The sequence below is a fragment of the Mauremys reevesii genome, linkage group 3, assembly GCF_016161935.1.
Source record: "Mauremys reevesii isolate NIE-2019 linkage group 3, ASM1616193v1, whole genome shotgun sequence".
NCBI lineage: Eukaryota > Metazoa > Chordata > Testudines > Geoemydidae > Mauremys > Mauremys reevesii.
The window spans coordinates 104,867,626-104,892,642 of NC_052625.1; the positions used below are offsets into that span (position 1 = coordinate 104,867,626).

A 25,017-nucleotide genomic window follows, 5' to 3' on the forward strand; every position below is an offset into this window, starting at 1 on the left:
AATGACCATTGTGTCTTAAACAAAAATCTTTTTTCAAATATAGTCTGGAAAAGAGAAGACTGAGAGGGGACATGATAACAGTTTTCAAGTACATAAAAGGTTGTTACAAGGAGGAGGAAGAAAATTTGTTTTTCTTAACCTCTGAGAATAGGACAAGAAGCAAGGGGCTTAAACTGCAGCAAGGGAGGTTTAGATTGGATGTTAGGAAAAACTTCATAACTGTCAGGGTGGTTAAGTACTGGAATAAATTGCCTAGGGAGGTTGTGGAGTCCCCATCATTGGGGATTTTTAAGAGCAGGTTAGACAAACACCTGTCAGGAATGGTCTAGATTGGGGTCTCCAAACTACGGCCCGTGGCTTTGATTTGTCCGCCCGCCCCCAACCAACATCAGGCAGCGGGACCCCGGCTGGCTGGATCCAGCACGGGGAATCCCAGCCTGCCGCCACTCTGGGGTTCCCGCCGCGGGCTTCTGCCAGCTCGGGTCTCAGCCCTCAGCCAGCCTGGGTTCCTTCACACAGGCCAGCAGCGGGCACTGGATGGGGCCAGCGGTGGGACCCCGGCTGGCAAGGAACCAGCAGCGGAAACCCCAGAATGGCGGTGGAACTTCATGACGTCACTGCATTCCTGCCAGGGTCATAGGGCCAATGAGCACACAGTAGGTAGGTTAGTAGTGGCAGAAGGAGCCAGATGTCATTGTTATTTCCCTCGTTTTTTGTATTAGTGCATGTCAGACTAGTGACAAAAGTATATTTGTTGTGTTTAAGTCCATTGCTATTGGGGTGATTATGTTGGGAAAAGGACAGAAGAGAAAGGTTGATTCTGAATGTTGCATGTTTAAAGAACAATGGAGTGTGGACTATTTCGTTATCAAATCAGGTAGTAAAGCATTGTGTTTAATATGTAACGAAACTATCGCAGTGCTAAAAAAATACAACATTATGAAACCAAGCACTTGTCGAACTACTCTCAATTTACTGGAAAGCTACATTCAGATAAATTAGAATCTATGAAATGTGGCTTATCATCACAGTAGTTTATATTTAAGAAGAAGAAATCTGAGAACAAAGCTGCAACAAGAGCCAGCTTCCTAGTGGCACACCTATTAGCAAAATGAGGAAAACCATTTACTGATGGCGAGCGAGTTAAAATATGTATGATTCAAGCAACCGAAGAAATATGTCCCGAAAAAGTAGATTTATTTAAGACAATTAGTCTTTCAACCAACACAGTTGCTCGCAGAATCGAGGACCTTGGCAGCTATATAATTTTACAGCTGAATGAAAAGACTAAGAACTGTGAGTGGTTTTCCCTCGCACTTGACGAGTCAACCGATGTTTCCGATACTTCACAGCTGCTGTTGTTTATTCGCGGGGTCGGCAGTAATTTTGAAGTTTTGGAAGAACTAGCTTCTGTGCATAGTATGCCTGGAACAACCAGAGGTGAAGAGATTTTCAAAGAAGTTGAAAAGTCACTTTCTCACTACAACCTGCAATGGAAACAACTGAAGTGTGTTACAATCGATGGAGGTAGAAACATGTGTGGTTCAAAAAAAGGTTTGGTTGGACAAATCTACAAAGCTTGTGAAAGTGCGAGCTGTCCCAAGCCTATGATTCTTCATTACATTCTTCATCAGCAAGTATTGTGTGGGAAATATTTGGATTTGTCATGTGTTATGACATGAATTTCATTCGCTTGCATGGACTTAACCATTGTCAGTTCCAAGCATTTCTGGTGGAAATAGAATACAAATATCACGATTTGCCCTAACACACTTCAGTTCGATGGCTTAGCTGTGGAAAGGTCATAATTTTTCGAGCTTAGAACTGAAATTGAAATGTTCTTAAATTAAAAAAGAACAACCTCTACCTTTACTCACAAACAGTGAATGGCTTTGGAAATTAGTTTTTTTCGTAGACTTGACCAAGCACATGAATGACTTCAGTCTTAGACTACAAGGGGGAAATGGGCTTATCTGTGACATGTACACCCAGTTGAAAGCATTCAGGCAAAAACTAGTTCTTTTCGAGTCCCACCTGATGAGGGACTGCTTTGCTCATTTTACATGTTGTGACAAGTTCAACCAAGAAACTGAATCATGATTCCCAACTAGGGGATATTGACGAATATCACTTTTCACATTGCCACTCTTAATTCTTTGCTGCTTCTTGCATGGCACTGCGTTTCAAGCTGGGTGCCTGACCAGCAGTCCCTGATCTCCGCTCTTCCTTCAGAGCTGGGTGGTGATATATGTACTTGTAGGGGTTAGATATGAATGACTACAGACACAAAGACAGGGGGACTGATCAAACAAGTTTGAGAACCAATGGTTTAGACCATAAATATAAAGTTTTTATATAAAACAGCTGTTTATTAAAAAGTAATTTGCAAAAACGAATGTTTATGCATCAGAATTGGACAGAAATGGGAGAGGGAGGAATACTTTGCTTTTGTTTGGGTTACTTTTTTTAGAATGCATCCAAGTCACATTTAGTCTTAATCTGCCACTAGCTATAAAGGGGTGGCTGTGGGGTGGGTCCTGCTTCCATTTCTTCACATGCCAACATTTAGCACGGAGCAGGAGAGAGATATGTTTTCGATGAAGAAAAAATCCCTCTCCCTCCCAAAAAAATCTGAAATACCATATGAAACATTCTGCATTAAAAATAATTTAAAATCATTCAAAACAGATTTTATTATCTATATTCCTGCATAGTATCCCTCACTGGGATGATGTAACTAAGGGCCTGCGCAACAAATTTTTTGACTACTTGGTTCTGATTTGTGGAAATCATATTTTGTTACTATACCAGTAAATAACCACTCAACACCAAAGACTCCAAAACCACATTTCTTAGTAGATGCTCTGAGTTACCTATATACATGTCTCTGTATGTGTGTTTCTGCACAACTTATTCTCCACAGTCACTGAGGGCCAGAATTTATGCCTGTGAATGGGGTGGATTATGCCACCTGGGCTGTTGCAGATGGCCAGAGGGCACTAGGGCCACTGCAGCTTTTTCCCAACCAGCTATTGTACCTGGGCAGGGTCCACAGTTGAGCATCTAATAGGATTTCTGGACACAAGGAGGGGAGGGGTTGTACGTATGTGGGAGGGGAGTGTGGTAAGTGGAAGCACTGTAGCACAGGAGTAGTATACCAAACTATAGGATGCCAAAAGAACAAACAAAGAACAAACACAAAGACTGTACCTGCCTACACAGATTTATCTGAAAATAGAAAAACAAACAAACCCAGCAGACAGCAAAAGAAAGGGTGAGGAAGTAGATAAGGGTGCATTACTAAATGAGGTAACTTTTCTGGGCTGTATGTACGCTCCATAAGCTGAAGGGGGTTGGAGTTGTTTTAAAATATAAGGTACAATTATATTACTTTTTTCCTGATATTAGGGTGGTCAGGTAGCATATGAAGATGGGCAGAAGTTGAAGGGAAGGTAAAAAGGGTACGGAGACGTATTTCTTGTCCTAGGAAAGGGGAAAGGAGAGAGGTGATGAAATTGAAAGTTAGATGGAGATGGGAAGAAGGTGGAAGAGATTAAGATATGGGAAGAAGGTGGGAAAGATTCAGAGATGAGAAGAAGATGGGAAAGGATACATGGGTAGGACAGAGAATATGGAGGCAGAAGGAGATTACATGCATGATGGACAGATGTAAGGGAGGCCAGGCTGTGGAGGGGAAATGCAGGTTGGGGAATGACTGGGCAAAGATCAACCACTACTGGTTACAGAACAAAGCTCAGTGAGGAGTCCATAAAATGTCCCAGGCTGCAGGTGATAGAGGAGCATAAAGTGGACTGGAATGCCTGATGTTCTCCTGGCTTCCTCTAGAACTGCAGGTGCATAAAGGGATAAGACCCCTGGGTTTCTTGGTGTCCTGAGCTTCCAAAAGAGAGTAGCTACTACTGAGCCTTGTAGTGCAGAGTTGCATGGACTAAATACAGCAATGAGAACAGGGGATTCCTGAGTTCTTTCTAATCCTGACCCTTACACAGATTCCCACTCTTAGGCCTTGGTCAAACCATACCCTTTCTGCTTTTATTTATACTTACTTTCTCACAGGGGTGTGGTGAGAATTAATTAGCTAATGCTTGTAAAAGCATTATATGAGGGCTAATATTCTCCAGAATACACACAAAACTCTCTACTGTTAAATTCCAGACATGCCAAAACATCATCTCAAATAATCCTTATACTGACCATATGGATAGAGGTGTTAGCACAGCTTCTAACATTTTCAAGGGTGTGGCAGTATACTCTTTGGAAGCTCACCCCAAAATGCTAATACCACCTTTGCTTATAATGCACCTAGTCAATTATGCAAAGCTTTACATGGGAGAGATAATTCAATGTTTGTAATTGTTAATGGGAGATGCATCTGTAACTCCCCACTTATTTGGCTGAAATTGTGTCCTGTACTGTATTGCTTTGGGCTTACTCAGCATTCAGTGTGTATTTTTGATACAGCACAGGCTGATCTAACTAGACACAATGTGACCCATGCATCAAATTGCACTAAAAAGATTTGTTTCCTTAATGGATAAAAACAGGCAATTCCTTTGACAAGAGCGTTTGCAGCTGCCCTTTCATATTAAAGATAACTATGCTTGCTAATAAGCACTTGACACTGAATCCACATTGCATTAATGTTTGTCCATTCGGAAAGCAGGAATGCCAACATGATGTTTTGAAGGCATTTACTAGCTTCTACAGCATAGTGTGCTAGTTGGGGATTCACTGCAACATCACAGAAGCTTTCAGAAATATGAAGTGTGGTGATAAGATCCTGCCCTTCATATTCTCAGCAATAGTAAAATTCAGACTACAAGACAAAATACATTTAAGGTGACCCTAAAATCAAGTGTTTTGCACATGATGAAAGTGCTACCTCATGGGAAAACTGGTTGAGACATTCTATATTAAGGGGGAGAACAGTCTGAACTGATATCTTGCCTACCTGGAATGAACAGTGCTGCCTAGAGCCTGGCAACATACAACACAGAATTGATTCATACTGACTGCAACAACTGTTGCCATTGCCAACCCAAGCACTTATAGAGGCAGTATCACCTACATTGCACAGTCAGTATGATCAGATAAGGAATTTCCTGGGGGTTGAGGGGGAGGAGCAAGGACTCACCCTGTCTCCTTGCTACTCCTAAGTGCAGATAACAGAAAAATACTCTGCTGAAGTTGAGAGACAAGTGAATATCCTTGACACTGAGCCTCCTAGTATTAGAACTACTTTTACGTTTACTCAGTCACATACAAAACCCTCCATGCCTGCAAGAGTACAGCTGTTAAAAACAGGAGGCCAAACCCTCAATGAGGCATCTGTAGAGCTACATCCATTGTTGTTGGACAGGGCCAATAGTTCAAGTAGTGCTTATAATGCATGGAGGCTTAATGAGAGATGGCAGGGTGAAAAACTGTGATTGCGGTACCTTCATCTACTGTTCCAGCTCCCAGATGTCTGCTGTTAGCAAAACACACAGTTGAAGGTACACAGAGTACAGTTCACATTTTTCTCTAGGCAAGTGCCCTGTCCAGCTCTCCTCTGATTGAGTACTTTCCGGTCTGGACATTGTATCCCAGTGATGTTATTCTGGGATCTTAAAACAAAAACATTTTTATAAACCAATAAACTGCACTGAGAATAGACCCTGTTATAAACAACTTGTTTTATCCTTCGAGCACAAGAAGCTGAAGACTGTTCTGCTTTTGACCCACTGGTTCACAAAGTAGAAGAGATTGTTTGAGGGTCCCAAATCCCTGTTTCTGAGAGAATAGTTGCTTTGAGGTGGAAAAAAGATACAAGACAATCCTTGATTTCAGAAGATGATAAAGTTATGGGTGACTATAATTTTCATCCTTCATTTTGTGTGAATTAAATGTTCATAAAAGTGAACTAATATCACTGCATAGATGCTATGTAAAGAGCTTGCCAACACCCTACTCCAGCTCTGCAAATGCAACTCAATCCACCTCTATTGTTCTAGCCTGTGCAGTACTTTAGCAACATAAACAATATATCACTAAAGGATACAGGTGAAAGCTCTTAAATTCTTTACAATTGAGACTAATGCCAGGATGTAGGGATTTGACAAATCCATTTGTTCCAGATTATTCAAATATTGAATACCTGCTCTGACATTAATCAGACATTGATATAGGTATTGATACTAGTATAGCTATGAGAAGGGTCCTGTTATTGGTATCAATATAGTAACTGGTATCAGTATAAGTATCTATATGGGTACTATTATGGAACTTCGTAATGGTACTACTATGTGTGTAATAGTACTGCTTTCTGTTTCATCCACTGATGCATTGAAACTTGCCACGTTTTAAAACCTGTCAGGGATGGTCTAGATAAGGCTTGGTTCAGGGGAGTAGGTCACAAGGTCTCTTCCTGTCTTATGATTCTATGTTCTAAAGCTCAAAGCCAACACAATAGGCAAAGTTAATTGAAGGATTGCAAAAATTAAATAAAATCTGCATGCCAGGAGCTAGAAAAATACAGTAGGAATGAGTGAGATGGTATGTAATGGCCTAGATTAAGGAACTATACACCAACTATGCTTATTTACCTGGTATACTAATAAACTTCCTCAGACTGTTCCAGGAACTAGTACAGATGTTTGATGCATTCGTATTTTGAAAGTTGCTGCTGCAACCAATACCGCCAGATTCTGTAGCTGCCCCATCCATCCAAACTCCACAGCCATTGAAGGTTCTGGTTAGAGGCTGTGCTGCCTTGGAAAGCCATATTGGCTCTGCAGGGTGCCAGGTGGCAGCAGCAGCAACAACAAAAGCTTTTACAAGACTTTTTACTCTATTAAACAAAAACAAAGGTAACTGTTTAGAGAGGAAAGGGAGCAAGAAGTGAGAGGGTGCCTTGCCTTTCCCTATTTTCATTCTTCTCTTGCCCACTGCTGTCTTAGTTTTCCTCTAATCATCCTTACTTTTTTTCATCCAAAAGGCACAAGAACAGTGAATCTGTGCCCCTAAGTATATACAAAGTAATTGCAGACACGACAATACACAGTGTAAGCGTTACAATAACAGGATCATGGGTTTATTCACCTAATGCCTGAACACATCTTGGAGTTTTTTTAAATTAATGTGGCTATTTTTAACTAGCTCATTTTTTGTAGCTGAGGCAACAGAAATGTGACTTTCAGATGACTGAATGATAGCCTGGTAGTCAAGTTTAAGGAAAGAGGTTCCCTGCACAGGATGGAGCACGGAAGAAGCCACAGAAGCAGAAAATGGAGAAGAAAATGAAGGGAGTGTTGAGGTTGGCTTTTATGGAATGGAGGGGCAGGAAGGAAATGTGGCAGAAGATAGGTCAGAGATGTAGGTCAGAGTTCAGTAATGCAGGACCACTCTCATTCCTTTATTAATGAGTTGTATGGTGTCAGTCCATTCTAAGCCTTATATTAAACCTTCTGTCCAGAGGGGGGAGGGAGAACAAATCCCTTCCACATCTTTGCATAAAAACCTATAAACCATCATTTGTCCTGAATATTCTCTCATTTCCACAGAAGCCAGGAGAGATGTGTGTTCGATGGTTCACAGTAAATCAGCCAAGCCCATTTTGAACTGTGGATATTGTAAGCGTAACATCCATTTTATTTAAAAAAAATGTGTCTAAAGGCTTGAGAAGCTATACTACAATATGGTCTGATTTTCACCTGTTCACACTTTTCATGGACTTCGACCTACATGAGAACTACCGTAGAACATAGGCTAGTTTTCTGTGTCTTAGGTACTTATATAAACACCAATCCTAGTATCTAGGTGCCAGTTTTGACAAAATTTAGTTGAAAAGGAAATTTATTATAGGTTTCATTGCGAAATGACTGGTTATGTGTCAGCAGTTACAGCAGAGAACTGCATATGCATCAGTGACTCTGAACAGAATGTGTGCTACCACAATCTGATATGCATCACTGAATGTTACAGAGATTACAATCACTGCAGAAGACATTAATTGCCATACTCTGTAGAAGACAAAAACATATAGAAGACCCCTGCAGCGATGGCAATCATCATAGGAAACCAAAGTGTAGTACAAAGAGTATAAAACATGGAGGTCGTAATCCCAGAAAATGATTATTTCTTTCTAGCAGAGCTGGGTGAAATTTTTCATCCAAAACTTTTTTTTCACTGAAAAAGTGCATATTCGGAGCAACTGACACGTTTCATGATTTTGTGTTGGTTTGGAAAAATGTTTCAGTCAAAACTAAACCCTTCCCTTTTTCAAGCTAGATTCACAAAGGGTTTTAATAGGCACCATTCACAAAACAGAAGAGGAGATACCCACCAATATCCAATAGTCCAGTGGTTAGGGCACTCACCTGAAAGGGGTATGACTTCAGTTGAAGTCTTTGCTCTGGAGCAGGGATTCAAACCCACGTCTCCCCCTCCAGGTGAGGGGCCTACCCAGAACAGCCAGGTGGTTAGGGCATTCTCAGTCTCTCCTGCTGAGTGGTCATTGAGTCATGGGTGGTGGGAAACCCAAGTCCCTGCCCTAATAATTGTATTAAATGAAATGGTTCTTTTTATCTTCAACAGATGAGACTGACAGCAATTCACCCCAGAGTAGTCTATAACTTGGTAGTTAAGGCATTGGTGTGGGAGTGCTCTAGAGTGGAAATCTGAATCTAGGTCTCTAATACCACAACTGAAGGCTATAACCACTGAGCTACTGGGTATGAGAGGGCAGGCATTCCCTCCACTTCAGTTTTGTGAATCTGGTCCTTCATTTTCTTGCCTTTTATTAAAAAAGGATAAAAATGCCCAAAATGAAATTTTCCCAACACTTTTCCAAAAATTGTTGGTATCAAACTGACTTGATTTTAGGAAGGCATCTGACACAGTCTCACATGACAGTCTCATAAGAAAACTAGGGAAATGTGGCCTAAATGAAATTACAAGGGTGGGTGCACAACTGGTTGAAAGAACATATTCAAAGAGCAGCTATCAATGTTTCACTGTCACGCTGGGAGAGTGTAGCTAGTGAGATCCTGCAGGTGTCTGTTCTGGGTCTGGTACTAGTCCATATTTTTATTAATGACTCGGATAATGGAGTGGAGCGTATGCTTATAAAATCTGCAGATGACACCAACCTGAGAGGGGTGGCAAGCAGTTTGGAGCACAGCATTAGAATTCAAAATGATCTCGACAAATTGGAGAATTGGTCTGAAATCAACAAGATAAAATTCAATAAAAATATTTGAAGTACTTTGCACACGGGTAGAAAAAAATCAAATGCACAACTACAAAATGGAAAACAACTGGTTAGCAAGTAGTACTGCTGAAAAGGATCTGGGGGTCATAGGAGTTCACAACTGAATATGAATCAACAATGTGATGCAATTGCAAAAATGCTAATATCATTCTGGATTGTATTAACAGGAGTGTTTTATGTAAGACAGTGAGGTAATTTTCCCACTCTACTCAACACTGGTGAAGTCACAGTCTAGAGTACTGTGTCTGGGCACCACACAGTAGGAAAGATGTGGATAAACTGGAGAGTGTTCAGAGGAGAGCAACAAAAATAATAAAAATTTTAGAAACCTGACCCATGAGGAAAAGTTAAAAATCTGGCCATGTTTAGTCTTGAGAAAAGAATATGAGGGGGACCCGATAATAGTCTTCAAATGTGTTAAGGGCTGTTATAAAGAGGACTGTGATCAATTGAACTCCACTGACTGTAGTAGGACAAGAAGCAATGAGTTTAATCTACAGCAAGGGTGGTTTAGGTTAATAGGAAAAACTTTCTAACTATAAGGGTAGGTAAGGTCTGGAGCAAGGTTCCAAGAGAGGTAGTGGAAGTCCCAGTACTGGTGGTGTGACGCTGGCCAGGTGCCAGCTCATGCCAAAGTCCCCATGTCTCAGTAGAACACTGACAAATACATAGTTGGAGTCAGTCTGACTCGCCTATGTGCTATTACTGTTAAAATAGGTATAGAACTATACAAATGTGTTTAGTGTTCAGACTTTATTGAATGCTTGTGAGTTGGTGCATTAATCTCACTTATAACATCTGTAGCCCTTATTGTAAGGTAATGTTTGCACAGTTGTATGGTAAGACTCTGTCCTGGTGTAAATCATCAGACAGGAGAGACACATTAACTAGTGTGAAATACTAATCTCCAACAGAAGGTGTTACGTCCTGCCCAACAGGAAAGGTTCATCAACACAGAAGGACTGTTGTGGGATAATAAAGAGGACAGAAGATATTCCCCCCACAACTGTGAAGAGGAGTCATGCAAGTGGATTCCTCCCATAAGCTGATTTTGCAGCTCACTGTACAAAAGTGGAGGGGGATAACAAGAAAGAACTGCTTGGACTCTGGGGGGCACAGTTTTCTAGGCATAAGCAAGAGGTCCCCAGCTGCTTAGCTTGGATTAGCCCTAAAGGACATATAGCGCTTGCTTTTTTATAGAAGCTTCTATTCTTTTTAAGATTATAACTCATTTGTGAATCTATGTTTACCTGCTTTAACCTTGTAAATAACTTTTGTTTCCTCTTTCTGTAAATAAATCTGTGTATAGTTTATTATATGATTGGCTACAAACATTTTCCTTGGTATGGGATCTAAGGTGTAATTGACTTGGGGTAAGTGACTCATCCTTTAGGACTGGGAGTAACCTGAATATTGCTGTGATTCTTGGTGTAAGGCAGCATCTATCATAAAGGTAAGCTCACCTGGGTGGTAAGATAGATTGGAGTACCAAGGGGACTTTCTTTGACTCTGTGTTTAGGCTGTTAACAGCACCTGTGGAGTTTACACTTGATAATTGCTTGGTGAAATCAAAATATAGAATACACAATCAGTTTGGAGTTTGTGCCCTGCTTCCTAGCAGTGTGCCCCAAGTTTAGTACTCATGCTCTTGAGTCACTGCAGGCATCTTGAGAGGAGATTTTTAAGAACAGGTTGGACAAACACCTGTCAGGAATGTTCTAAGAACTTAAGAATGACCATACTGGGTCAGACCAATGGTCCATTTAGCCCAATAACCTGTCTTCTGACAGTGGCCAATGCTAGATGCTTCAAAGGGAAAGAACAGAACAGGGCAATCATCAAGTGATCCAAGGTTTACTTGGTCCTGCCTCAGTGCAGGGCTGGACTTGACTTCTTGAGGTGCCTTCCAGCCTTACAATTTGCAGAGCTTTACTTTCAATGTAAATAGAAAATTAAAAGCACCTTAGAAAAATATTGCCATTAAATATTTTATGGATTCTACAATCACTATTTAATACCCTAATCTGTACAGAAGACTCGTGTAGAGATGACAATGTCTGTAGAATACTGTAACCTGTGTAGTAGACTCATACAGAGATTAGCATCTCAGTAGGAAACTAATGTATTACATAATATGTTACATAGGTTGTATTTTACTGTAGAAAATATAACCCACAGGCTTGATGCTGCAAGCCAAATGTTTGCTAAAGTGAGCAGTTCTATTGATACTTAGATCAGGCCCTGCTATTCTAATCTACAGCACTAACTAGCATCGACTACAACACAGGCAAGAGAATGCTATATTTCTATCCAGATTTGCAGAACAGCTAGTCTCCAACTCATGGCAGGAAACTCCTCTACAAGACTTTCTTTGCACCTTGTGATCCATGGGGAGAGGAAGATCCATGCCTCCCAATCTCATAATCTGTAGAGAGACAATTCCCCACTGGAATCCCACAATGCACCAAGGAGCGCCATTATGGATTCCTCCCAACATCGAGGGATCTTTGTACTAATAGATAAGCTGAGGGAGTGCTTAGAACTCCTGTCTATTTCTTGAATGTATAGTTCCCAGTTAGTCCATTGAGATATGTCCAAGTATTTGGATATAAAGATCATAGGAGGCAAAAGAAATGATCCCACTTGGATGAGCCACTGGCAGGTGGTATACATGATATACTGATTTCACGGGACCTTTGTCCTTTATTAAGGAAACTATTATAAGCATCTTAATTTTCTATCTTGGACATTGTTGGTGAAATTCTGGCCCCACTGAAACTAATAGTAAAAACCCCATTGACTACAGTGGGACCAGGATTTCACCTTGTAACATGTTTGGTTTATGCAGCCAACAAGGAAATCCACTGAAAATATTATTTTAAAGTATTTACACAAACATCAGTAATAGAAGCGGACAAATACTACAAGAAGTCCCTGAGGCTGTTTGATTGCTTTTTAAATGAAATCTGAGTGATCAGATTTTAATATAATAATAGCCCAGCTCATGTGTGTCACTTCTCATCAGTCTCAAAGCACTTTGAGGTTAAATATCATTATCTCCATATTACATATAGGGAAATAGAGGCATGGGGGAGTGAAGTGACTTTCCCAAGGTAACACAACAAATCATTAGCAGTGTTGAGAATAGACTCCAGGTCTCCAGTTCAGTGCTCTGTCCACTAAGTTACACAGCCTCCTGTGATAAAGTTAGTGTCATGAGTGGATATATTTTAGCCTACTTTATGGATGTTGTGTCCTTGATGAAGAAACGGGCAGTTCAAGTCTGATGAAAGACTCTCTTCCTGACTGATTTCAATGGGTGAGAGTACTCACTCTCAGACACAGCTTTAAGTAAGCTTAAAAATATATTTTTAGAATGTGTGTATATTATATAGGAAATAAACACACACTATACATATTACATACCAAAAACAACATTAAAAAATTATTCAGGTTGCAAAGTTGAAAGTTTGGAAATGCCCATTTTACAGTTGCCTTTGCAATGTTAATTCTGCCCCCTTTTACATTCATCCTGTGCAGCGAGTGAGGCAGGTGCCCTACAAAAAAGAAAATGTGATTATGTAAAGCGTGTGTCATACAGCATATGAACCAAAGGGTCTTTTATGTTGGCACAGCACCAAGCACAAGAAAATAATAACTAATAACATCCCAATACAGAAATAAGGATAAGAAATAAAATTATAAACGCCAAACAAAAATTTGGGAACTTACAAGATGTGCTAACTTCATTATTGCTATTGTGTTCCATCTATTTACCTATTTAGATTGTAAGACCTTGTATTCAAGTACCTGGACCCTGATCCTACAAACCTTTCTCTCACAGTCCCGTGTTAAGGCCTCTAGGAAGCACCTGTCTCCACTATTCTGTTGCTATGACTTTGTTGTCTCATACCTTTCAGCTGATTTCCAAATAAAGGACGATGGTCTTCGGACTGGGCCTACTGAAATCAATGGGAATTTGTTTATTGCTTACTATGTTTTTTTAATCAGATGCTATATCCCTTGATTTTAGATCACTAAAGAATTTTCAGAGTGCAACATTGGCTAAACATACGTAACCTAATTTTGAATACAAGGTGGTTTCACTGCCGATATAATAATTAATGATGTGCAAACATACAAAACCTCTGAGGTTCAATTAAAATAAATATCTCCAGTTAGTCGTACTTTCTAAACCTTTTATTCTAAAATATTGGAGAGGAAACATATGATCCTAGAAAAATTAACCTTTAACAGCTTCTCTTCTTCCCATCCTCTAAAAAGACTTATTTTGAGTGTTGGGCAAATGTAGGGATCATTCCTTATTTTTATCAGAATTAGTTTGCCCATCTTAATTAAAGTCAGTGTTCTATGCAATTCTGTGAGATTGCAGGAATGGAGAGTTTGTTAATTTACATTTAAATCAAACTGCTATTCTGAACTTCTGATGTAGTTGCATTTTTAATTTGTATGCTTCAAATACATTTATAAATGCTACTACTGGAATTATAGAGAGCCTTATTCCATAGCTCTAAGTCATTGTAGATCTTTGCTAAGGCAATATGTGCACCATTGCCCTTGGCTGGATGGAATCAGACCTACCTGGTTGTTTCCACTCCAGAGGCTGGAGTTTTCCGCTCCAGACTATCCCCTACTACTACCACCAATAGTTGTGGAAATTCTCCTTTTGCTAAGCGATAGGGACTCTCAGAGTTAGGCACCCAGGTGCTCCCTGCATCCTGGACTTACTTTTGCAATCAAATCAGGGGAACTCATGTGTGGGGCCCAATCCAGTAGCTGTGCTTGGGGGCCATCTAACTACACATGATGCCTCCACTGTCACTGCACTACTTCAGCCTCCTTTATAACAGTTAGCCCAGGGGTCAGGTCACTAAGCTGGGATGTAAGTCGAGTTCACCCTTTGCCTGAGGAGGAGAGATCTGAACAAGGCTTTACCCACCTCTCAGGAAAGTGCTCTAATCACTGTGCTATAGAGCATTCTGATGGTGGGCTTCCTCACTCTCTCCTATTGAAGCTGTTCCAATTTAATTACATAATTGAATATTAATTTCACCATGGAGTGAGACTAACTCTATAGCCCAGTGGTTAAGTCACTCAGCTGAGAGGTGGTAGATCCCTGATCAAATACCTTTTCCTCAGGTAGCTGTAGGGGTTTTGAATAGGGGCTTTAGCACTTCCAAGGTGAGTACTGTAGCCCCTAGGCTAAAGGAAGCTTGTAGCAGTAACAGCATCATGCATAGTTAGATGGCCTCTGAGGGTACGTCTACACTACGGGACTAATCCGAATTTGCATAAACCGGTTTTGTAAAACAGATTGTATAAAATCGAGTGCGCGCGGCCACACTAAACACATTAAATCGGTGGTGTGCGTCCACGGTCCGAGGCTAGCATCGACTTCTGGAGCGTTGCACTGTGGGTAGCTATTCCGTAGCTATCCCATAGTTCCCGCAGCCTCCCCCGCCCCTTGGAATTTCCGGGTTGAGATCCCAGTGCCTGATGGGGCAATAATCATTGTCGTGGGTGGTTCTGGGTAAATGTCGTCAGTCACTCCTTCCTCTGGGAAAGCAACGGCAGACAAGCATTTCGCGCCTTTTTTCCCTGGATTGCCCTGGCAGATGCCATAGCATGGCAATCATGGAGCCTGTTTTGCCTTTTGTGACTGTCACCGTATGTGTACTAGATGCCGCTGACAGAGGCGATTCAGCAGCGCTACACAGCAGCATGCTTTTGCTTTTGCATGACAGCAGAGATGGTTATCAGCCATACTGTACCATCTACCAATCCATAAATTGGTAATAAGATGATCGTGGCTACCAGTCCTTTTGCACTGTTCCATTTGCTGCTGTCATAAGTGCCCCTGGCTGCTCTTAGCCAGGGGCGCAAAAGCCAAAATTGGGAATGACTCCCTGAGTCAATCCCTCCTTTTTGGTATCTAAAAATAGAATCAGTCCTGCCTAGAATATGGGCAAGTGTACTAGAGAACCACTGTATCAGAGAACCAGAGAGCACAGCTGCTCTGTGTCAGATCCTGCAGAAATTATGAGCTGTATGCTATTCACAGGGGGTGCTCCTGCAACAACCCCACCTGTTCATTCCATTCTTCCCCCAGCCTTCCTGGGCTACCGTAGCACTGCCCCATGTGCTAATAGGTTGATGACGAGGACGGGTACCAGTCGTATTGTACCATCAGCCAGCCATAGCGTGGGGGGAGCAAGGATGTTGGTGTTGAGTGCTGCACCATCGCGTCTATCTGCAGCATTCAGTAAAGATAGGGTGACATGTAAAAGAGTCAAGAGAGGATTGTTTTCCCTTTCACTTCTGGGGGTGGGTGGGGGGGTGAGTAAATTGCCGAGCTATGCCCTGACCCACCGCGGACACTGTTTTTGACCCTAGAAGCATTTGGAGCTCAGCCAAGAATGCAAATGCTTTTCAGAGACTGCAGGAACTGTGGGATAGCTTGAGTCCTCCAGTCCATGAGCATCCATTTGATTCTTTGGCTTTCCGTTACGCTTGTCACGCAGCAGTGCGCTGAGTCCCTGCTATGGCGTCTGTCTGGAGATATTTAAAAAATGATTTTGAATTTCGTCTTCTGTAATGGAGCGCTGATAGAACAGATTTGCCTGCCCTTACAGCGATCACGTCCGCATCGTCCATGCGGGAGCTCTTTCTTTATTTTCATTTTTAACTGCATCACCACCCGTGCTGATCGGAGCTCCACGCTGGGCAAACAGGAAATATTCAAAAGTTTGTGGGGCTTTTCCTGTCTACCTGGCCACTGCATCCGAGTTCAGATTGCTGTCCAGAGCGGTCAGTGGTGCACTGTGGGATACCGCCCGGAGGCCAATACCGTCGATCTGCGGCCACACTAACCCCAATCCGATATGTTAATACCGATATTAGTGCTACTCCTCTCGTTAGGGAGGAGTACAGAAACCGGTTTAAAGAGCCCTTTATACCAATATAAAGGGCCTCTTAGTGTGGACGGGTGTGGCGTTAAATCGGTTTTACGCTCCTAAAACCGGTTTAAACGCGTAGTGTAGACCAGGCTTGAGCATAGCTACTGGATCAGGCCCCACGCATGAGTTAGGCGGAGGCACTCTTCCCTTGGTTTGTAAATCACTAGCAAAGATAAATCAGGGGGGTATGTAGGTGCCTGACTTTGAGAGAGGCAGGGCTCTTACCAGCATCAATGTGTGTAGATTGTGTAGAGGTCACCTGGCACTCCCCATTCATTATATAAGGAGCATAAGTGTGTAACTCAGGCTCTGTAGATCATAGTGTTGTTCCTTTGATTTTTGTAGGTGCTTAAAAGTTAGATATTGCAATGTTCAGGAATCCTAACAATCCTTTTGAACTCATATGTTCTTCTAAAATGACACTTGTCAATCTGCACTTGACAATGTATCTTCTTGTGTAAAGCACTAATTCCATCTTATAGATTGTCTCTGATTTGGAGGTAACAAGCTCTGAGAACCTTCATGGAGACTACTTATAAGTCTTTGATTGACACTAGTGGAATTGTCACTTCCATTCACCTCCTACTTTGCAGCAAATAGCTTCTCCAGAGGAGTGGGAGTCTTAGCTTTCTTTTAGTTTGCAGTCAATGTTACTATGAAGTCAGGTGGTAAAAAGGAATGAAAGAGCAGTTCATCTACCACCATCAACTTCAGTTACCCAGGATCTTCCTTACCTGGGGAAATAGAATGACAGTTTTGACCTCACGCTACTCTGGTCTCCATCAAAAATAGAGCAACAAGTCACTCAGCAAGCATAGGGCATTCTCTTTAAAGTGCAAAAGTAACAAATATGTGTTCTGAAAGGTGTATTGAATGCATTTAGGCAACAGTGATTTTTTAGTAGGAAATTATATGAAAAAATGATTGGATAATTTATCCATGGTATGTACTAAGCTTCTCTGAGAACCCCCACTAGCTTTCTGACAGTTCTGTATCTAACATTTCTCACATCTTGCTCAGACTATCCCCTAATGAAAGATGGTATACTTAAGACAATTCTGATGTGGATCAGAGAATATTACTATTTGAAATTTGTGCAGCCAGAAATCTAAACCTTTTAGGATCTTTTTTTCCCCAAACTGCTAAATCTTTAAAGATTCACACATCAATAGACAAGATAAACTCAGTGACAGTTTTGAGGCCTGAAAAATTGTCTTTAAAAAGGTTGAAATTTTCTCTTTTAAACAAAACAGTTTTTAGCCAATTTCAATTTCCTGAGCTTGAAACTTATCAAAACATTGTGTCATACACAGCTACTAATTAATTTCATTATGCTGTGCAGTAGAACTTGCCACTAAAATAAAGTATGAGGTCTGTTTTTGCAACAAGTCTGGAAAATTCAGAGAGAGATGCAATATACTTAAATCTCCAGTTCCCACATCCTCATGACCTATTAATATTGTTTGAAACTTCTTGACAAATGCATTGTCATGAACAGTCTGTTTCCATGGTTGGAATATTGGTCAATTATACCCAAATCACTCACTGTGGCATTTAATCTTTAATACAAAGTTAATGATTATCTATTAATGAATATGTTGTAGTACCTAAAAAAGCCATTTGCATTTTTGCATGGCAACCATGTAGGTATTTAATATCCTGTAAAAACTATCTGTAAGAATTCATTTTAATAGTACAATCATATTTTTGTTTTCCTTGGCAAAGAACCTCAGATTGTATGATGAACAGAAGAATAAAGCTACTTTGCTAATGCATTATTTTCTCTATTTGTCATTTAAATACTGTATGCTTTTGATGCCTTTAGTATTTCCATTTTACTATATGTGGTCTGTGAGCCAAATATTCTTTCTTTTAAATTCTGAGTGTTACAATGGTACACTTAAACCCCAGGAAAAACTATAATGGTTTAACTTAGTTTAATTACAGTTGTAAAATAAATAAATGAACTGGCAGGAAAAGAGAGGGAGAAAAATATCTGCTCACCTAGCTAGAAAAGCACTGACAGTCCAGTGCAGGACATTTTATGTCAAGTATACTTTATTTTTCTGTGTCACACCTAATCAATCATTTGTCAGAATCTGTGATAATACATTCAAAAATGCAAACTTAATAGAGAGAAACTCAGAGATGGACCTGAATAGTACCTTTAATGATATCATTCAGGCACCATCCTTCAACCAGAAGGATAGTGACAAATATTAAAAATGCATCATGGTTTAGACAAAAATATATGAATTTGTACCTTACAATGGGTTGTCCAAGGAATTGTTGTTGTTCTTCTTTTTCTTCAGAATAAAAATCACACTAATTTTTTGGAAGTTTAAGATCCTCATCCTGCAAAGATTTGCGCACATGCTTAGCTTTATGTATTGAAAGTAATCCCATTGACTTCAGCAGGATTATGCACAATGGATAAACTTTTTCAGATTTAAGAGCTAAGTTGGTATGAATACAACTACTGACTACCTCTTTTGAAAGTATCAGTGCTTTGGGAGCACAGCCATATCCAAAGTCATCCCCTCTTGATATAGCAATTGACTAAATCAAAATTATAATCTTCTAAATATTAGAAATCATCTGACTAACTGATCCTTAGGTTCTGATCCTGCAAACACTCGCACATGTACTTAACTTTACAAGCATGGACAGACAGGTCCACTGATTTCAATGAGATTACCCACAGTAGTAAAGGTATGCATGTGCTTAAGTGTTTGCAAGATCAGGGCCTGATTTCAATGGAGTCAGATGCCTACACTCTTTTAAAAATCCCACTAGGCAGCTATGTACATTGTTAGGGGCCTAAATATCTTTAAAAATCTGACACTTAATGTCTCTCACTCTTAGGGTCATGTCTCTTTCTGCCCAATCTACTTCACCTGGAATCTCCTCCCTAATCCAATCTGCTACGCTTCCCACCCCCAGTTCCTTCAAATCCCTCTTTAAAATACATTCCTTTCAAAAAGGTCTATAATGATACTTTCATACAATTTTAACCTTGTGCTCTTTGGGCTTGCCTACACTTGAAATGCTTTAGCAGCACAGCTTCGCCACTGTAGAGCTTCACTGTAGACACTACCTATGCTAACAGAAGAGGTTCTCCCATCAACATAGGGTAATTCACCTTGTGCTGTCTACAACGGGGGGGCGGGGGGGGGTGTAGGTCAGTTTAACTGCGCCATGTAGAAATGTCGATTTTTCACACCCCTGAGCAACATAGTTAAGATGACACCATTTTCTAGGGTGGACCAGGACTTTGTCTGTTTCACATACTGCACCCTGAGTTAAGCTCTGATCCTGAAATAACCCCTGTGCAAGAAGATCCCTGTGCCCATGCAGAGTTCTTTGCAGGATCAAGGCATTATTTAATACCAAACTCTACTTTTAATTTTTAATATAAAAACTCCTTCTTGCAAGAAGTGGACTGACAAGAATCAGACTATCATGTGAAAACATTCCCATTTCTTGGTGCTTCTCTTAAAAACTTTCTTCTTGAAACTTTCCTCATAAAAATGATACCAAAAATACTGCAGTAACATTATACGATTTTTATTCTAGTCTGATGGATTGCATTTTAATGTCTTGTTGGGAAGCCTACATCCTGGAATAGAAGTCTATTGTTTTTACTTGTATTTAAATGAAATAAATATTAAGCTGTAGTATTTCATAAAGTACTGTACAATACAGTATTGTAACATGCATATGAACTTTCCATGGGGATGAAATTCCTTGCTGTGAAGTCCATGCAAATTATTAGTGTCCATTCATTATTTTCAGCTGAAATTTTTTAATCAAGGAAGAAATTAGAAAGTTAAACAAAAATTTCAGTTGTTAAAATGAATGTCCATTGTAGCAAAGTGCATGGAATTAACAGGAGAGAGAGGACTATTTTTTAGAGCTCATGAAATCTTCTAAATTATGGAAATGGGCAACCTGAATAAAAAATTTCCATAAATATCTCACATACGATTATACATTTTATGCTATGGTGATGAACATGGTATAAACACAATAGACAGATGAATGGAAGATGTTCAGTGAGGTAAATATCAATCAAAGTATGAGACTGCTTGGTCTGAGTGCACAAAAAACAAATGGTTCAAGACTAGTGACAAGGGTTAGATGGAGGTTTCCAAGTCTCAAAAAAATATTCCAGCCAATCAGCTTTAGAACTTCTGTGATAAAACCTATTTGATTCAGCTATTCAGTAGATCAGAATTTCTCAGTTTTTTCCATACTAGGACTATCCCCTCATTCCCAAGAAGCTCCCACCAGCTAACTGGGATTTAGCGGAGACTCTCCCCCCACACACCCGTTAGCAAAGTGGAAAGGATAGGATAGTTATGGCCCCATGTCACCACCAGTTCAGAATATCTCTGTTTTAGTCAGTTCTCTAGTTGTTTTAGATGCTGTTTTGGAGGAGGCACTTGGCTGCCCTCCTCTTAGTGCCACTTTGAAAACATTAGCTGTGTTCTCATTCCAAAAAATAGATTACACTCTCTAAAACTACACCTATTTAGAGAGTAAACTTCCTGAAGGTAGGCACCGTCTCTTAGTATGCATTTATACTATATGTAGTCCAGAACAATGGAGCCCTGATATTGTTAGAAGCTTTTAAGCACTACCCTAACATAGTTCTCTAATGTGATCAATCTACTCACCTCTGAAGCAGGCATTTCATGGGAAGGTCTTACAGTCCCTCATACAAGAACCTGAAGGAGTTTGCTGGAGATCTGCTGTCTCTCAGAGGAGCCACAAATAGCAACCAGGAACCCAAGGCCCAGTAACTCCTTTTTTTTTTTTTCCCAGCAAAAACTCCTATGTGGAAAGTTAGGAGTGTGGAAGCCAAGTAAGAATGCAGTTCAACACTCTCTCCTTCATCAGGAAACATCTTGTGTGAAGATGTTAGTGGCCTGATACCCCGACCTTCCTGAAGTGGAAGAATATTTGTGGTAAAACTGTGATGGGACAAAAAATACTGTATCAAGTTACAAGGCTTTGAAGATGCAGTTGTGAAAAAGAATGTTCAAAAATTTGGATGCAAATTTTGTGGCTTCAATCCATTGCAGACTATTCTCAAACCAAAATATAACACATGAAAGATTTTGCACTAAGAATTCCAAGTAGTGCAGTGAAACCAAAAGCAATTTTGCCTGAACAAAAAGTTCAGGATCAGACCCTAAACTGGCACCTTGTTAAAATGTCTGCTTAAAATAAATGATTGTAGGAAACAGATTAAGTGCAATGCATTTCAGTGACCAATGGATAGAAAACTGGCACACCTAGTCAAATTAAAATGCCTATATGATATTGTCCACAAGACTATTCAAAGTAGTCTGCAGCTGTGAGATTGTTTTGTGTAATAAAGTTCTCCACTACAGCCCTGTTCACTTCATGCTGATTCCTTGTTCTATTATGGTTGTTACATGAGTCACATACCTTAATATAGTTTAAATATTTTAAGCTTTGTATTCTATTATTTTTAAGGCAATTGCTGAAATAAAAATGAACGTCTCCCAGCATTGTGTATTCCTATCAGGTTCTTACCATCAGGATGATCGCTTAATTAGCATGTTTGTTTCCACTTGGGTGTATCAATTAAGAGGATACTTCTGCACTGATGTACATTCCTATTAATGTGCTTTCTAAATTTGAATTAAGACCACATTTTAGCTAGTGTAAGTTCCAACATTAAAGGAAGATCTTTCCATAGGATATTGAGTGGTTTCACCATCTGTTCTTTCAATAAGTGCCAATATTCTTAAATTACTAGAAACTAGAGACCAGCTTTCATAAAGCTGTCATACTGACAAACTTTATTTTACAGTTTACACAAACATATACAAGCTAAGATTTTTAAAAAGTGTTAGCTGACGTGACTACTGATATCACAGAATTACTCCTTCCAAAGAGGCATTGTCCCAAATAATTTTACTTTTTGTGTGCTACCACAGTGTACTTGGCAATTATGATGCCAACGTTTTTGTCAAGAGCTATATTGGCTTTCCTTCTCCATTACAAAGGACAAATATCACCAAGTTTCATCATTTTTTTAAATTAAATGGTTTTCCCCCTTGTTATGAGCCTGATGCAAAATACATTGAATACAATGGAAAGGCCCCCATTAATTTTAATGGACTTTGGATCAGGATCTAGAAACTTTAGGCATTCATGTGCTCTAAGCATTAATATTAAAAGCTATTTTGACATATCATTTCTCACAACTAAATTTGAAGTTAATTTAGTAGTTCATCTTTCTTGACTCTTTTCTGCAAGGTTTACAAAAATGCAGCAGGTGAGGGGATTTTTGTAAGTTAACCAAAGCATTCTAATATGTAATATGTAAACCAAAGTGTTGATTATTGATGTCTAATGATAACTGATGTCTAACTGACTGTGAATTTCACATGCGCAAAAGGTGAAAACTGTTCTTAAATATGTGCACAATTTCCTAGTACAGAGACGTAAGAATCCACCTGCATTTCAATTAGTTTTCTGCTAATTTGTCTGTGATATACCTAATTTATGCATTTGAAGTGATAAAACCTACAGTAGGCACCATTTAAAAACTCAACATTAGAAGCCTCAGGTACAACATTTGCAATTCAGTATTGCAATACCACAAGCTATCAAAAATCAGGAGTCAGTTTCTGAAAAATCATTGGCTTAAAATCATGATACTCTTTTAAAAAATGTTACAGTCTTCATCTTACGATGTTTGAGCTTTCAGGTTGACCTCAAATCATACAACCAGGAGGGCTAGAATTATTTTTTTAAAGGAAAACGGAGATTCTCCCATTCACATGACCCCAGGATCTGAAGGTTTAAGAAAAACATCAAATATGGAAACTCTTGTGATAAAACCAAGAACATGTGACAGTTCATGTGGTTTCTTGCTATTATTAAACTAGGAAATTCCACTATACCATAGCTGATGTGGAGTGGTAATTGCTGAGTCTTTAATACAGTCTGATGTGTACATCATATGAGCATAACTAAATAGTAAGACAGATGATTTTTGTCTATTTAGCATGTATCTAGTGACTTTTAAATGAAAAAGACATTCAAGGCTGGAATATTTTACCCCCACCCACCCAGTTTTTACAGATGTGAAGTAGTTCAGCTCATTATAGGCAACACAGGTAGCCTGAAACTTTCCAGAATAAGACTCTATTTCCAGTTTATAATTTTGCCACACTTCAACCATTTGGGCTTAAATTTTCCATGCCAGGTGTCTGCCTCAGTCTGATTATTTTTATTGATTAATTTCAGAAAAAATGTGTAATGTTCCCCTCTGGTGTTATCTGGACCAGTGATCTGCTAGGTCACTCCAATCCTTGACTCTGGAAGCCAGCCTTACCCTGCTCTGCTGTGAGAACCCCCACTTCTGGGCTGTTCACACACAGCCCCTGGCATGTAAGCTGCTCCTAGCTACTTGCAAGTGAATGACACTGGCCAATATCTCTGGTCCCAGACACAACCCTAGGAACCTCCGTCTTGCAGTTATGCCTGCTGAACGCTGCAAGCTTATGAGTTCATCAATTTAACAAAGAAATTGATATGTACCAAACTTGTTATCCCAAGGGGAGTGTCTGACACCCTTCAAATCAAATACACTGCTTCAGGTAGAATAAACAAACAGATTTATTAACTTTGAAAGATAGATTTTAAGTGATTATAAGTCAAAGCACAAGAAGTCAGATTTGGTCAAATGAAATAAAAGTAAAACACATTCTAAGCTGATCTTAACACTTTCAATGCCCTTACAAACTTAGATGCTTCTCACCACAGTCTGGCTGGTTGCTTTTCAGCCAGGCTCTCCCCTTTGATCAGCGCTTCAGTCACTTTGTGTGGTGTCTGTAGATGTAGGTGGAAGAGAGAGAGAGCATAGCAAATGTCTCTCCTTTTATCATGTCCTTTCTTCCCTCTTGGCTTTGCCCCCACCCCTTCAGAGTCAGGTGAGCATTACCTCATCGCAGTTCCAAACTGACCAAAGGAAGAGGGGGTTGACTCCCTCAAGAGTCCAGCAGATCCTTTTGTTGCTTCCTAGGCCAGCATCCTTTGTTCCTGTGAGAGTGGGCTGGGTTTGTCCCATACCTGCCCTGATGAGGTGAGAACTGCTGCTCTGTTCTTGGAGAGTTTTTGCCTGGGCCTCTGCTCCTGGAGAGTTTTTGCCTGGGCTTGCCTTAAGCCATGAGGATACATTTTCAGTCTCATAACTATATACATGAAATTATAACCTGTAACATTATTGTAACAGTTACTATAACATCACTATAACAACCATGCTCAGTGCATCATGAGCCTTCCGAAGACACCCAACATGACAAACTTTGCATTGGATACAAACAATCATTTTACAAGGATGAACATGGGGGTTCTGGGGGTTCTCCCGAGGTACAGAGCATCACAAAATGGTTCAGACTTTTCTCAGGACAAAATTAGGGGAAAGTATGCTGTCCTGCCCATGTTTAAAACATCCATATAACTGTTTCATTGAGAAATTCTAGTACCCCCATGCTTTGAAGCAAGCGCTTGAAATTTGACACAAGGAGTGCCCTGGTGTAAGGGATATGCCTTTTGCTGTCCCTCTAAAACTCTGCCCAAATTGGTTCAAGTTCTGAGCCTCTCAAAATCTCACTTTGCACATGTTCAGTTATGGCTTTTTACAGTTTGGCAGCTAAATTATCTGAAGATTCCATCCATAACTCAGCAAGTCCCACAGGAGTGTAGGGGTTCAGCAATACTTTC

General features: G+C 40.1%; 1 long non-coding RNA gene across 2 annotated transcripts; it reads right to left on the reverse strand.

The window, feature by feature from the left end:
• Window positions 1–1,220: 1,220 nt before the first annotated feature.
• On the reverse strand, window positions 1,221–21,194 carry LOC120401687. Of its 2 annotated transcripts, none has more exons than XR_005596646.1 (4): window positions 20,928–21,194; window positions 18,512–18,603; window positions 12,698–12,828; window positions 1,221–1,425 (listed from the first exon to the last, which is right to left on the reverse strand). It is a non-coding gene; the product is annotated as an uncharacterized LOC120401687 (long non-coding RNA). The 2 variants fall into 2 exon arrangements; XR_005596645.1 differs by lacking the exon at window positions 12,698–12,828 and adding an exon at window positions 13,185–13,233.
• Window positions 21,195–25,017: the final 3,823 nt, after the last annotated feature.